This window comes from Cyanistes caeruleus, chromosome 14 (genome assembly GCF_971803275.1).
Source record: "Cyanistes caeruleus chromosome 14, bCyaCae1.hap1.1, whole genome shotgun sequence".
Taxonomy (NCBI): Eukaryota; Metazoa; Chordata; class Aves; order Passeriformes; family Paridae; genus Cyanistes; species Cyanistes caeruleus.
The window spans coordinates 11,218,113-11,234,728 of NC_141714.1; the positions used below are offsets into that span (position 1 = coordinate 11,218,113).

The 16,616-nt window shown below is 41.2% G+C and overlaps 1 long non-coding RNA gene across 1 annotated transcript; it reads right to left on the reverse strand.

Annotated features, from left to right (window-relative positions):
- Positions 1-296: 296 nt before the first annotated feature.
- On the reverse strand, positions 297-9,663 carry LOC147650552 (uncharacterized). Its single transcript, XR_015276578.1, has 2 exons — positions 9,250-9,663; positions 297-9,134 (listed from the first exon to the last, which is right to left on the reverse strand). It is a non-coding gene; the product is annotated as an uncharacterized LOC147650552 (long non-coding RNA).
- Between the last annotated feature and the right edge of the window lie 6,953 nt (positions 9,664-16,616).

The window sequence follows — 16,616 nt, forward strand, 5'->3', positions numbered from 1 at the left end:
ACCCTTGAGACATATCTCTGATTACCTACTTGAGAAACAATTGAGAACTGGACCAGTAAGATCAGACTCCTTCCACTTGTTTCAAGTATACATTGATTGGAAATGTCAAAGAATCAAAATCTCATTAAAAGGAATTTGTCCTGCATTGATCTGACCCTCTGTCCAGTCAGCAGAAGTGTTGAGTTCTGTTTCTGCAGTGGAGAAATACCATAAATGGATGGTTAAGCAAAAGAGCAAAATATACTAAGGAGGAAGACATGTTTTAAGCCTCAGATAAAGCAACAGATCTATGATTATTTCATTATTCAAAGTTTTATTATCTAAGCAGGTTAGGGGGTGTTTGAGGGTTTTTTAAGTTAGAAAGATGATTTATTAATCCTGTTACATGGTTCCCATCACAAACTGAAGAGCTATTGAGCCTGAGCCTGTTCCCACTCAGACCTGGTATAAAACTGAGGTGAAGATGAAGAGAAACAGGCTTTCAAATTACACCAGTCACATATTTCCTCCAGTGGGAACGTTATACACGGTAGCTCACCAACAGGCGAGGAGTTTAGGAGGCTTCAAAGCACAGAGGCAGTCTTTAAACACTTCAGAAATAAAGAGCAGCTCATGCAAATCCACATAGCTCCCAATATCACATCATGCCAATGGGAAGTGTCACTTTTTCTAAAAAGAAATGTATGTTGAATAGCCAAAGAAAATTGCAGGCTGCAGTTAAAAGGAAAGTTTCTATTTCCCAAAAGAGATGAATTAAATAATTTGCTGATATGAAAAAGAAGTGAAGCATAGAATTTCTCAACTGTCAGTTTAGGCACAGACTGGTACTAGATATTGCCACAAGTATTGTGCCCTCCTTTGCCTAAGGAAGCAAATCTTTGTTGTTTTCTCCTGATCTCTGCCACAGGTGTCCCCAGCTGATGGGCTCAAGCCTCTCCAAAGAGCCCCATTTTTTTTCTATTGAAAGGAAGCACCTGCATTGAAATTTGCTCCACTGAAATATTGTCTCTGTTGCGACTTCCCTACCTGTCTGTAGGTGCTGCCTTCTTCCTGCTGCAACATCTCCCCACCCCTTCCTTTTTAGCACACACACTTCTCAACCTAGACCGTCTCTCAAAATCCCGCACAGACACATTTCCTCCTACTCATTTCTCATTCATTTCTCGTTTCTATTCATTTCACCATCTTTTCTTCCAGGTTATTTTCTCCATCTTGTAAAGCTGTTTTACATCTTTCAGCAGACAGTGCATGCCTGACCTGAAGCTGTTCAGTTATTCTACCAGAAAACCATCCAGATACCACCCCAAGCTCCCTGACTCTCATGAGCTGCAACTGCTGGAGCCAAAATCATCATTCACTTTGTTAGATGTGTCCCATTTTTAAAATACTTCCACTAAAATTTTGTTGCTCTTGATTCTAATGTGCCTCCCACATCTATTTTGGGAGACCATTGTTATAACCTTACATTTCCTGATTTTGCTCCTCCTCCCATCCTGAATAATTATTTCCTGCTGGATGCTTATACCTTTAATATACTTGTCTGATTATAGCAAAGACCCATCATTGTCACTTAGCTAACTCATATATCAGATTCTTTTCCTTCCTGGTGTTAACTGTATTCCCAAGTGATTTTATTTCTGAGATGGTCACTGTCTAGGAATGAATGCCACAGAAAGATTTTAATTGTAGGTTATGATAGTGCAATCACTAAAAAACATCTATGGCTACCCCTAGCAGTTAAAAATTATACAAGTCAAAACACTTATTTTTGGTCTTCAGAGCAAACCAGGTGTCTAGTTAACACCATGCAGCCCAAATTCATGACCTACAGAGGGAGAAATATTTCCACACTCTCTACCTGCTGCTCTCTAGAATTTCTGCTCGTGTTTGTTGCCAAGCACCAATTGACTGCTGCTCTTTGCTGTTTCATTGTCTGTCAGTGCTTCTTAAGTCAGGAAGCTTACAAAACATTTAAATGCATGTTAGTGTGTCAAAAATTTTACATCAATAAATTAGATAGCACACACAGAACAAGAAGTCAAAACCCACCCCTCACCTTTACGAACAGCTGTGGAGTCAACTTTGCAGAAGATGCTAAAATGACACAACCTGGAGTCCAACCACTCGCTCTGTAATTTGACAGATTTGTCACCGATCTTTTATCCAATCACAGACAAGACAAACAGACTTGTTGCAAATTAGTTTCTTAGTTATAAACAAAAGATAATAGGACTTCCCTCTTTCCCAAGGGTTTAGAGTGTTGTCTTGGGTTGCAGTGCAAGATATAACCAAAAGTATATATTCTATTACTATCTGTTGAAACCAGATGGGGCAGTTTTCTTTATCTCTTCCATGACCCATCCCTCATAACTGGGGGATATCTTCTGTTAATGGGCCAGCTGCTAAAACCAGGTGTGACAGTGTTCTGTATCTCTTCCACAGCCCATCCTTCTTCTAGTAGAATATCTTTGTTAATGGGCCATTGGGTCTTACTGCATGACTGATGAAATTACATCATCCCATTGTGAGATGCTCCACCTAGGGGGAGGATCCAAGCATAATAAACCTGTATATCTTTGGAGACTTGGAACACCACAGCAGCTTTTCTCCAGTTGCCCACATCCACAAGAGTCAGGCTAATAAGGAGCACCAAAACAATGAGCAAGCAGATGAAGCTGCAAAAATAGAAGTGTCACAAATAGACTTAAATTGGCAACATAAAGGCAAGTTGTTCCTAGTTCAATGGGCTCATGATGCCTCAGGTCATCAAAACAGAGATGTCACCTATAAGTAGACATGAGACCAAGAGGTAGATCTAACAATAGACAGTACTTCTCAAGTTACCCATAACTGTGAGATGTGTCCTGAGATCAAACAGGCCAAGTAGGTGGTTTTTAATGTTAGTCTTCTTTTTTGTACTACTGCATTTTTATTTTAATTTTCCTAGTAAAAAACTGTTATTACTATTCCCCTATCTTTGCCTGAGAACCCCTTAATTTCAAGATTATAATAATTCGGGGCGGGGGGAGGGGGGGAGGTGGTTTACATTTTTTCCATTTCAAGAAAAGTTTCTGCCTTCCTTAGCAAACACTTATCTTTTCAAACCAAAACAAGAGTATAACTACCTTGATGATTACAAGGTGCTGAAAAACTATGGCAGTGGGTAAATATAAAATCTGAAAATAGTGATACCATAAGGGGTAAGGTGTAACATATTCATTTTGAAAATGTGACCTTCTGTCATCAATCCTCCTTAAGCTAGAAAGGGCAGATTGGGATTTTTCAATTTACAAGCTTGAAAATTGAAAATTGGAAAGAATTCACTTCTGTCTTCTACTGTGTGATAACCAAGTATGAGTGACAAGAAGACATGTTCCAATTTTATTTTCCTTTGAAAGCCATTTGCAAAAACTCCTGTTCTCTACAATTCTTACAGTGAATCATTCTGAGGTAGAAGACAAGCTCTCAATAGTGATATGAAGATGATAAGTAGACATGCATTTCCATCAAACACATTCTTCAAATATGGCATTTTGTAACAAAGCAATTGTTTAGTGATTTTCCAAGTTAATGAGCCAAAACCAGAATAATTAATGTCAATGGACGATGAACCCTTAGAGGCAGTAGGAATTACTGCCATTAACACGTATTATTGTATCTAATAATTCTGATTTTAAAAAGCTCCTATAAAAAAACTGCATGACCAAAAGGAATTACTTGCATTCTCTACATGGCAAGAAACAATTGGAGACAATACCTTTGTTTCCATGTATTTGAGTTGTGACAGAATTAATGTTGTGGAGTTGATGTTCAGTTCCAGATACTTCTTTGTTTGATTTTCAAACTGACAAGCATTACTTCTTTCCAGTTATGATTGAATACAGCTGTGTCTGAGAATGTAGGTTTAAATACTGTGGAAATATCAAATACTCCTTCAACAATATTTTTTTCTTTTAACAACTAGTATCCTATAGAACAATGCACATTTGCTCATAAATACTAGGAAATATTGTCTTGCCATGGACTCTATCCTAATTAGTGTGGTCTAAACTTAGTCATAAATCACACTTTGTTGCGTAAACTGAGCTTTACTCAAAAGACATACTTTAAAACCATCAAAGCTAAAATTAATGTGTGGAACTACGAGGCCCACATGCTCTCCCCAACTTCCCTACTCCATTGTCTATCCCACACTATGTCTTCCAAAACTAGTTCCTTTCTCAGTATTCGTACCAAGTGTTCAAGGTAGAACATGTTATGCACTCACAGACACATTGTTCTGTAGTGAAATTCTACCTTCCTTTGGTCTGAATGGAGATAAAATGGAAACCTTCTCCATGCTGCCAACTAGGTATGGAAATTCTTATAGATGTAAATAGTACCTCTTTTCCTGACACAGTAAGTCATTCTTCATTACCAGAGCGCACACAGCACTGTGCAGAGATACTCAAGAGGGCTTTCAAAAGCCACTCTAGGTCCTAGAAGCCACAGCTCAGCCCAACATATTGTCAAGTCAGGTACCATAAATATGACTATGCTCCTTCCTGTACCATTGCTGGCACAATGGGCACATATTCATTCATGGGGATCAAACCTACCAGCCACTGTCAACAGAAAATTTCACTCAGCAAACAGAGACCCTGTGGTGAAAAATACACAAGGTAATGGTAAAATTCAGATTTGTTCCTGGGGACATCAGAGAAAGCCAGCAAAGACAGGACTTCACAACCATTCTATGATTCTGTGCCTTATTTTCCAAAGTAAAGAGATAAGTTTCACAGTTGTTCTTGGAGCTTCAGAATCTATGATATGTGTTTACTTAGTTACAGGAATCAGGCAGAGAGTAAAAGTTCACATGCACACTAAGTGGTACATCAGGCTACATTTAATAATTCAAAGTGCTCATGTGTTTACCATGCATGTTTCTGGGAAAGAAATAGTATCTGTTTGACTGTAATTAGTTGTAGGACTTCCAATAAATTGAAGATTAAGAAGTGCAAGGGCAGACAGAACACATCTTCTGTAGGTCATTAGCAAGATCAAGCACAAAACTGTCAGCATTTATGCACTCGAGGTTTGCAGTGAAAAATAACAGACTTCAGCAAATGGCAGCATTATCATTGCTAAGGTCACTTCTTAAAAAGGACATCCTCACACAAACCCAGGGCATTTCCCAGGTAAGTGCTACCCAGATCAGGTTAGTACAGTTGCATTAAGACAGATGTTCACTACTCCTCCACCTCCTCTCCACTCTTCACACCCAGGTTACAGGACAGAATGAGCAGGTCTTCCAAACTTTGCTGCAGAAAATTCCTAGGAGATCCCAACTGGTATAAGGCCGCAAATTTCAACTTGCACCTCCAGATGTCCCAGGGCCACATAGACTGGACACAAAGCTCAAGTTTTGCATCTTTCTCTCTGTCAAGCTACATACAGAATATACCAAACAGAAGCTCTCACAAGTCCACAGAGGACACGGAGACTGAATTCACACAGTGCCAGGACTTCGATCCTCAGCAAGGGCACAGTCCCAATGTGCTAAGCAAGGGCAGCAGAGCAGGGCTGTGACTGCCACAGGGATCACCAGAGGCAGGTCAGCAGGGCAAGCCAAGAAGTCAGCAAGACAAGGTCAGGACCAGCAAGGTACATAGGCATACCTACAGCACAGCTCAGACCAGAGCCAAAGGCAATGTGTTTGAGCTGACAAACACCTCCTGATCCCTTTCATCTGATTTTAATTTTGTGGACTCATTGATCCCCCCCACCATTACATCCTGCAAATATGTTGACACACCCACACCCAAAGCATTCCAATTTGAGATTCTTAACATTTCCAAAGAACAAATACCTTCCTGATATATTCATGCTGCATTCAACTCATTAATCTCTCTACTTGCCAAGGGCACTCAGAATTGAGCAATAGCACCAAAAACATCCATCCTTTTGTCACAAGCATCCCTGGGATGAGCATAAACACCCACTCACAGCAAGAGGCCAAACCAGCATTCACAGAAAACAGACTTGTGCACTCCTAACATACCTACTTCTAACCTTTGTCTCAGACATACAACAGGGGAATTCATGTAAGAGGTGCCCTTTTTTATATTTTTATGCATTTTGGGGGAAACTGGCCTGTTTTCCTGTCTCCATTCATGTCCTCCTGCTCTTTTAAGTCAATAGAGGCAGTTACTCTTTCTTCAGTGGGAGCTGTAGCAGCATCTTATTTTTAAGCTATTGATCATTCCAATGTCTGTGTGGAACACCTAATGTAACATAATTCAGTCATGGAAAGTATGAAGACTGGCAGTCAGGGAAGTCTCTAAATGTTTTGATAGGAGCCTGCCCCACAAAAGTAAGAAGAAAACAGTAAAAAAGGAGAAACAAGGAGCAAAATTAAGCATTTTCAAGTATTTGTCGCAGCTGCTTCCTAAAGACCTTACGAAAGGCCAGGAGAAGGGAAGTAATAAATTACATGCAGGAGTAACCTTGCTAACAAAGATGGCTCTTTCTGCACTTAATTTCAATAGCAGACATGGTACTAGTCTGGGATTCAAATGGCAGATACCTTTCCATAACTCCCTGATGTTCTCAATCAAGTGTCTTTATCTCTATTCTTCTTCCCATCCTTGCCTACTCCTTCCTTTCAAAACGAAAGCTTCCAAAAAAAGAAAAAAACTTTGAGAGCAAAGACTTGTTCACTCCTCTTCACATAACTGCGTCTTCAACTGAAGTTGAAGCTTCAACATGTTACCAGAACATACTTACTCAAAACATATATATGATATGATATATATATATGATAATGGAGAAAATTAAAACTGAAGCTATTATGACCACTAGAAGGTCTGTTCAGTTATAACAGGAATTCCAGTATTCCTCATCTCCCACTGTCTCCATGAAGAGCTCAAGAGAAGGGCTGCCTGCAAAGATGCAGGCACCTCTCCCTTGACAAAATCAATTACTCACATCCCATGTGAACTATCATCTCCATAACATTTGGGGAAGCAATCCTGGGAGGACAATGCTGTGCAAATACTTGAGGAAGCACTCTTGGGAGGAAGATGCTGTGCAGACAGAGCTGCTGCTAAAGCAAAATTGAGAGTACAGTCTACACTACTGTCACAGCTGTGGTGACACCTAAGGCACCTCTGCTTCTAGGTACACATCCAGCCTAGGAAAGCAGCCCCAGTACCATAGAAGATGGCATAGCTTTAGTTTTAGACTGGCTTCTATACTTTTGCTGTCAATAAATGAGAAAAAAATGGACTCTAAAAGCATATAGGAATTTTTAAAAATTCTTTTCTTCTACGTCCTAGGTTCAAGAATAGCCTAAGAAATTATTAAAGCTGACAAGAAACTTCAGGTAGAAGAAATCATCCTAAACTCAGAAGTTCATCAAAGGCTGTGTACATTGTATTTGAAATCAATAATCCTGCACGATGTGCAGCCTACAGTTCCTTCCTTCTCTCTCACAGCAACAAAATCACATTTGGGAGAATGCTCCCTAGATCTACCCAGCACAACCAATAACAGCAGAACCCTGAGCCAACTCCAGATTTGGCAGACGCTTACAAACAGAGAACATACCATAACCACTGACACCAAGCAGTCATCAGTGCTGGTGGGGATGGCTGTCCCACGGAAGGCCAAGTTGACTCCAAGAGCAGCTTATGTACCTCTAACCACGCCTACAGTGCCATTCAACTGCTTTCTTGCTCTCTTGGGAAAAGCTCCCCACCACTTTTGACCAAAAGAGGCATTTGAGAATCTCAAATCCGGCCCTGGATGATACAAGGTGAACCTTGAGGCTTCCTTGTACTGCTTCAGTCAAGGGATGCATCTCCAGTTGGGTTATTTCTGCTCAGTCAAGATGCAAAACTATTCCTGCTAAGTAAGACTTGTCTGTCTCATTGTTCCTTTCTTTGACAAATAAATGTTTTTAGAATGATCTGTTTGTTCAACACATCTAGTGTCTGCATTCAGAAGAACACAAAAAATGGAAAAGGTTCTGCAGATTTCCACAATGCTATCACCTCACAATAAAAGTCTATGGGACATGAAAGTCCATATATTTTCCATTTCTTACTAGAGTAGTAAGTAAAATAAGATGTTTTAAAATCTAAAATGTTACAAAAGTATCAAAAAAAGTACAAGTACCAAATATAAAAGAGTTTGTCATGGTTTTACCTCTTATTTGACTAACTTGCTTCTAGCAGTTTCTGACCAAGGCCTTTATCAGTTTTCACAAACACAAAAATGAAGGTAAAGGATAGGACAGTCCCATCAACTGATATTTGCACTCATATATTAGACATATTTAATTTCTAACTTCAGAAATTAATGACAGCATGTACTAAATTCACCTGATCAGGAAAATACAATTAAGCAGAATAAAAAAATAGCATATTCTAAGATATTTTATAAGTAAAGAATTTTCAAACTGGGGTGAATTCAGTATCAAAATAGCAACTGAACTGGCAACCCAGAGCTGGACATTAGATCAAAGGCTCTCTGTCTCCAGACCCATTTGAGATATATTTGCATTGCTACCAACAAGACAACCATTTACTTGTCATTATTGTCACCAGGTCATGTAAGAAATTATTATCTTAACTGTAACACATATTATTTAGTAGGAGCCCTTGTGTAATTCTCCTGCAATAATTCATGCTTAAATTTATGGGAGGCATAAAATTCCTGTGGCAGAGTGCCTGTAAGGAAACTAATGTATCTTGTACGACAGTTATTGACAGCAAAAAGGACTCTTAACTTGCAATACTTCCTTGTTAATTGGTGCATTTGGTCTCAAAGAAGACACATTAAACAAATGTTTTTCAGTAATTTCCCTTTCTTTGAAATCTACAGTGAAGTTGACAGTGACCTCATTTGGACTTTATCATCGGCTTTCTATAACAGGTTCCTTTGATCCCCACTGGGTGGATTGGAATGGACCTTTAGAAAAGATCACTTACAAAGTACCATCTCCAAGCTTCCAGAGTCATTCAAAAATCAAATTGCACAAGGTGCTCACTGTGGGTTGAAGGCAGCTTCTTCTCTACATCTACATACAGGAACATGAAGCTAGAGCAGGAATAAACAATCTGACAATAAGAACATTGCCTTAGCAAAGGAATCTGTAGGAACAAACAAATACAAAATCACTGCTGTGACTCATTATAGTATCAGTCTGAGGGGACAGGAGAGAGTAATATTTTTCTCTGCTAGATTTGTGCAAGTCTTTTTACTCACAAATGCCAACATTCACAAATGGAGATCCTAAATGATGCGTTACAGAGACTGCAGGAATCTTCTGCCCACATGCATGTACATATTCAATGGTGCTTTTTGGTAGCAGGGGATGGGTCACAGAAGTGACTTCTGTGAGAAGCTGCTGGAAGTTTCCTCCATGTCCGACAGAGCCACTCTGATGGCTCTGAAGATGGACATGCTGCTGGCCCCATTAGAGATGTCGGTAACGCCTCTGTGATGACATTTAAGAAGAAAATCAAACCAGCACACGGGCAGTTTTTTCCAGGGGTGGCGAGGTGCCGCCGCCAGGGTCATCCCGGCCCAGCCCGCGGCAATGTGCCACCGCAGCCGCCGCCATCTCGGTGCGGCCTGCAGCGAGCCTTGCCTGCCTGGCCGACCCCAGCCGGCCCCGCCGCGGCCACAAGGCCGGGGGCGGCTTCTCCTTCCCGGTGCCCTGCGTGAGGAGAGGCGTTCAATGGCGCCAGCGCCGCGGCCGCCACCGCCCACACAATGGCAGCGGGGCCGCCTGGCCGGCAGCGAAAACGTGGCGAGTGACTCCCGACACTGAACCCAACCCAGATCAATCTCACAGCGCTGCAAGATCCTCTAGGAATCTTTGAATTGCTGGAACTTGGTGGCTACGGCACCTACGGGCAGCAGCTTTTCTTCAACACAGAGAAGAGGAGGAAGAGAAGACTTGTGAGGGAAAACAACATGGTGTCACCAAGGTCAATGGAAAACAAAACGGACGAGGGAGGAGGTGCTCCAAGTGTAGGTGCTCCGTGCTCGGCTCTGTGCAGGCCGTGGTGAGGAGCATGGAAACAAAGTGCCCCCTTGTAACACCTGGAGCCCAGGGGGATGCAGAGATTCACTCGTAGCCTGTGGGAGAAGTGCTCACACCAGAGTGGGTGGGTGCTGGAGAAAGCTGTGATCCAGTGAGAGACACAAATAGAGAGAGAGAGCCCCGGTTCCAGCGAGAGCAGCCTGTCCTTAGAGGTCTGCACCCTGTGGATGAGGGACCCACACCGCAACAGTTTTGGGAAGACTGTTTGCCCATGGGAGTGTTATAAATCCGTATTGTGATATTGGCTTTTGCAAGTATTAGGATGAATATTATATGTAAAATACTTTTTGGCTATGTATGTACTTTTTCTCTTGCTAACAAATTTTAAGCTTAAAGGAATTTTGTGGTACAAAGCAAGGAAACCCCAGAGGGCAAAGACAGTGGGGCCCAAGCTGTTATCAGCGGAAGAACAATGGAAACCAAGCTGTTATCAGCAGCCAGGACCAGGCCGGTGGCAGCAGAAGGACGTGAAGCCCAGCTGTCACTGGTGGCAGGACAAGGGGCCCAGACTGACCACTTGCAAAGAAAGGAAATCAAATTCAAATAAAATGATGATCAGCAAAAATAAAAACCATACAAAGCATGGTCTGAAGAGGCAGGTTCAGGGCGTAACCATGCAAAATGCTTCTTAGAAAAGTTTGAATATGCATTAAACCCTCACAGCAGGAGGGGATAAAAAGAATGTTCCCAAGACACCAGGTGTGTTCCTGGCAATGCGCCAGGGCACCTGGCCGTTTTAACCCTTTGCTTTATTTCCTTTGTCTCCTAATTTTCTTTTTGTTTATATTAATTTTTTTTATAATTTATTAAGAAAAGTGAATCTCGTTTTTCACAGGAGGGACTCATGTTGCAGCAGTTTTGGCAGGACTGCTGCCCATGAGATTGGAGACACACTGGGAAAGTTCACGGAGAGCTGTCTCCTGTGGGAGGGACACAACAGCACAGCAGAGGAAAAACGCCTCTCCTTAAACAAATAGAAAAAGACCTCAGGTGACAATCTGACCAAAACCCCCACACCATGTCTCCCTACACTGTCAGTGGGGAGGAGGGAGGGCCTGAGGGGGAAAAAGGTGTTTTAAAGGCTTATTTTACCTCTCATTATCATTCTCTGTCTCTGTTAATAATAAATTTGCTTTATACCTGTAAATTTGAACCTGTTTTGCCCTTAGAGTGTTTTCTCACAGTCCTCATCTGAACTCGTGAGCCCTTCATTAACTTTTTTCCTCTCCCCTCTGCCCCACTGAGAGTGAGAGGGTGAGTGAGTGGCTTTCATGAGTTCCTGGTGTTTGGCCAGTGTCAAACCATGACAAGCACATACAAAAATCTTTGCAGGACCAAGGAAACTGTTTGCTTAGTTTCCATAAGTGCAACTTAATGTTTCTCATATATATAAGATTTCCCTTGACACCTTGAGGAAGAATTAAGAGAGAACGTGAAAGTAGGCAGAAACCAAGTGAAGAACATTGGCTGGAAGCTGCAGATGCAACCTGAGTTTAGCATATGCATTTTGATATCTATAGTCACTTCTGTTTCTGCAAAAGTTGAGGAACAGGCTCTTCAGGCATGGGATTCAGGAATACATGAAATACGGAGCAAGATTTGGAAAAGACAAATGTGCAACCAGGGAGAAGATGCCCATTTCCCTCTAAGAGAGAATGGCAGGAAAAGCATTTGTCTGGAGAAATGATGTGCAGCAAAGATTGCAGTTTCAGTTTTGGAAAATGCTGAAACCTACACATCCAAGTATATCCACCAGATGATTTTGTTTAGTGTACCAACATTTTATGCAAAAGTCACTTGGTGTTGATTTGAACCAGGACTTCCACACACCTAATGAAGCCTCAAAGGCAGTAATACATGGATGCTAACTATGAAGCAAGGAGCACAGTGTCTGTGGAATAGCAGGCTGCATAACCTTCTCAAGAAAGTGGCCTGGGAAACAATAAGGAGGAATTAAAACAATCCTCAGAGACAGAAAACAGCCTTGCAGGTGCTGCTTGTCAGTTTCTTGTTTTCTTGCAAGAGAAGGTTGAGGGGTGGTGTACCCCACTGACCAATGATGGTGATGTGTTAGTAAGAGTTTTATCTTTCTGTACTTTCACGTATCAGTCTATAAAATAAGATCTGAGGTAATAAACCTTGGAAGAACTCTCCTGTTCAACTCACAAGAGAGTCTGTGTTGTTCTTCTCGCCGTTCCCAATAGAGTGACAGTAATAAACCTCAGAACCCTACAGGTGCTGGAAAGCTGAGCACAGACCTGACAGCAAAGGGAGTCCAGAGTGGCCCCCAGCCCTTCTTTGTGAATTCAGTGTTGGGCTATAAGATCTAAAAAAGAAACATTCCACCCCAGCCAGCAATTTTTTGGCCAATTCCTATAAAGTAGTTATTTGAGAGCCATGAGTTTTCCAAGGAAGAGAACTTCCTTGTGCTGTAATCACTCCCCTTCACAGGTACAGAGATGCCATTGAACGATGTGGTGAGAGCAACAGCCCCAACTGACAAAGTTACAGCAGAAAAAACTGAAGAAAAAAAAACCCCAAGCCTTAAAAGTGGATGTGGGCTCTAGACCTTTCTTCACCTACTTTAACACAAAAGAAAAATAGAAGTGTGAAACAGAGACACAACACATCATAGGCTCAAATCCCATTCTGGACAAGGACTTACAGCCTTGTTCCCCCCAGGCAGCTCCTTGAGGACTAGTGTGTTCTTTCCCTTGCTGTGGGGCAAAAGGCTTCCAATACCTCAGAGGGAAGCAGGCAGATGACATCTCACATGGGAAGTTTTAAAACTGGCAACAAAAAAATGAAAAAGATGACCTAATAAAGCTTCACCCTCTGAGCTGGGTCTCACAGGGACTGAGGCAGATGTTAGAGACCACACAGTGTATCTGAGAAAGAACAAATGTAAAATAAGATAGTCTGGCATTTCTGCTGAAGATCAGAAAAGTACACTGTTCCAAGCACAGAAAGAGCTCTAACATTTTTAGGAAACATACCTTTAGATCACTATAATATATATTATTATGCACTGCCTGCTATGAAAGGGCAAAGAATATTTGATTTGGCATAAAACTGGGACAGTGGAGAGAGTAAAACTTGAATTTGCACAAACGCCACCACTCTCAGTTAAACCAGCAAAACGCTTTGAAGCAACAAAGCGCTGTGAGTTGATGCTGTAGCCACTCACCTGTAGCACTTCTCAAACAGCTGCAACTTCAGAGGAGCTGGATTTATTGTACCATATACCATACAGTATTAAAAGCTTATATAATGCATTGATACCCAAGGTTTGCAGTTAACCAATCAACTCTTGCAGGCTTTGGATTAACCTTTAACTAAACTGAAAGGAATATAATCCCCAGGCCACCTTCTGCTCATACACTGGTAGCTACAGTTCTTCATACCTGTCCCTTCATGACAGTCACAGCTGAGACACTTTTTCCTATCTCTGCACGATCGACACCATGTATCAGAGCTTTTCCCTTAACTCACAAATGCTCTACAGACAGATGGTGGCTTTCAAGAGCTCCCTCATTACACATGCAACTCTGATAGCCTTTTGTGCAAATCAAAAGGGAAAAAAAACTTTCCAAAAGGACTAAGTCACTTCTAGTGGGAATACCTCAGAAATCTACACAAGTGTCCATGCTGCTTTTGTCTTCTGTGTTTTGTTCTTGTGAATAAGAATTAGCTGAACCAGACGTTTCTAAGTGATTAAAATGGTAGGCAATAGCAGCAATTCAAATCATTAGGTTTTACAGGAATATTTGCAAATACTTTATTGCTATATTCACTCAACTCCAATCTGAGCTTCTTTGGCTCTACTTCTTTCTTTCACCAGCTACTTCTTCCCTTGATAGCTTTTAACAGATTTGTTGAAGTTTCATTCCTGCTGCAAGTCTCTGTTTCTCTTAGTATTAATTCTGGTTCTGTGTTAACTGCATATTCAATATTTTCAAAGAATATTCCTTTACACTTTACTCTTAATGTGTGTCTTAAGCACCCTTTACCTTCAGTAGCTAAAAACTAGAAGTTTTGACATCCAGTTTTCATTCTCTTTTCCCCTAGTATATATTTTCAAACAAAACTAAGTTCAGAAATGGAGGTTACAACATTGTGAAAAACATTAGCCAAGATGGAACCACAATACTTTCATCTCTGTATGAATCATCCAACAGAAGAAAACAAGGACACTGATTAGGCTTTTTGAGATGGGAAGCAGGGTGAATGTTCTGCAGGTTGCATCTAATGAGGATACAATTTCACAATAGGCCCATTCTTTCCTGAGCACCTGGGTAATGTCAGTCAGGTGCTCAGCCGAGGGGATTGTGTGAACTTTACAACATAATAACTCAATGAAACAACACAGGATAGTGACTATGTAATGCTGCACTGCAGTATAGGCAGTGTCCCCAAATTCACTGGTTTATTTTTGTGTGATAAATGGCTCTTGCTTCTGTCCCTGAGGAAAAATGACTCACTGGCTTCTTAGCTTCCTGCAGAGAAGTTTGTGTTCTGATCTCCTCCACACCCTCTGTCACTACTTTGTTTTCTTTAGGTGTTAGCTGTTGTCCAATCTGAGCCCTCAGGAATAACATAAGACAACAGGATTTTTTTATCCTTGGGCTTTTTACATCCCAAATCAAGGTGGGGCTTGTTTGTTTCTAGGAAAATGACCACAGCCCAGTATCTCCTCCAAGTAACAGCAGAAGGAAAAGCAAAGCCATAGTAGCACTTGTGCAACTCTAGTGGCTTTTAGGATACCAGACATGATGCAACATTTTGGGGATAAACTTATACAAGAAGGGAGCGATGGAGAAAAGGAAACAATGGCTGAAAAAAGGCTGGCAGCCTGGTAATTTATATCAGCATTTTCTACAATAGCAGACTGCAAAGAAGAGTAGAAGAATGGGAAGACACAGGAAGGAGTGAGGGGAAAAATCTCAGAATGTTTTATTCCTAACACAGATGCCCCAGTCATTGATGGAGTATTTTCAAGCAGAATCCTCCTTGCAGCCTGTGGTTTAATCCCACCTAGCAATTCAGCCCCAAACAGACACTCCCTCCCCTCCCAGCAGGATCAGGGAGAGAAAAAGAACAGTAAACATAAGAAAGCTTGTTGAGATAAGGACAGTTTAAGAAGTAAAAGATGAGCAGACAAGCAAAGCAGAAAAAGGAATTCGTTCCCCACTTCCCTAGGGTAGGCAGGTGTTCTGCATCCCCAGGACAGCAGGAATAACAGTGACTTGGGAAGACAACACCATCACTCCGAATGCCCTCCCTCTCCCTCCTTCTCCCTCAGATATATGGCTGAGCATGAGGCCATATGGTCTGGGATATCCCTAGGGTCACTTGGGGTCAGTGTCCTGGCTGTGTCCCCTCCCAGCTCCTTGTGCACCCCCAGCCTCTCGCTGCTGGGGTGGGGTGAGGAGCAGAGAAGGCCGTGGCTCAGGATAAACCCTGCTCAGCAGTAACAGAAACATCTCTGAGTTATCAGCACTGTTTCCAGCATAAATCCAAACCTCAGCCCCACACCAGCTGCTGTGAAGAAAACTCTTTCCAGAATCAGCAAACAGCCTACTTCCAGTAAGAGTGACCACAGGAATAGCTCTTAGATGTTTGCAAGATGCTGTAGCTCAAGTGACTTAACATGTCAAGGTCTCTTGAGTATTGTTTATTTTTTAAAGACAATTTTCTAAAGATTTTATTTGCAGCTTAAGGTTAAGAAACACTGAAAACTAATGATTTGCAACCAAAATGAAATACATGTCTCCTATTGATTTTGTTTTATTTACTTGGAAACACTATTGATTCCCAAGAGATACAGCTAAACACGAAGGCTGAGGCCCAAAGAATTTCCATACCATTGATTAATAGATGTTATCTATCACTTTCACTTTTAATGAGACATTTTCTCTTCCATGAGATACTGTATTCTATCAAAAGGTCAAATGTGCATTCTGTACAGGAGAGAAACAGCTCACAAATAGCCACAACTCCAGAACAGCTGATTTCTTTGCTTCTTTAATTAAATCAGGAATAATTGTTTTCCTTCCTATGCCCAAAAGTTTTTTTATTAACATGCTTTGTTCTTTTGATAGTCAGCTCTGTTAACATTTAACCTATGCTTTGGATGGGATTAGTTTAAAACTAAGACTTCTTTTGCCCTGAGGGTTTTATAGTACACAATAGAAGCCTGATTCATGACCAGGTCAGTGCATTACAAATAATAACAAACCTCATTAAAGAAATCCCCATTGTTCTTTGAGGCAGCTTTCCTTTGGGCCAAATGCCATTATCTGTGCAAAGCTCTTAAACAAAACCAGCAAAACTAGAAGTGACAGTCGATACATAGACATTCATAAAGGAAGATGATTTGCAACGATATCCACCAGCCCATTGGGAAATACATATCACTAGGAATTCAGTAAGTGATACAAGTGCTTATTATGCATTCAGAGTGGTAAATTATGAGAAAATTTCTTCCAGGCCTCAGAGAGAACAGTTTTTAATAAATCCTTAC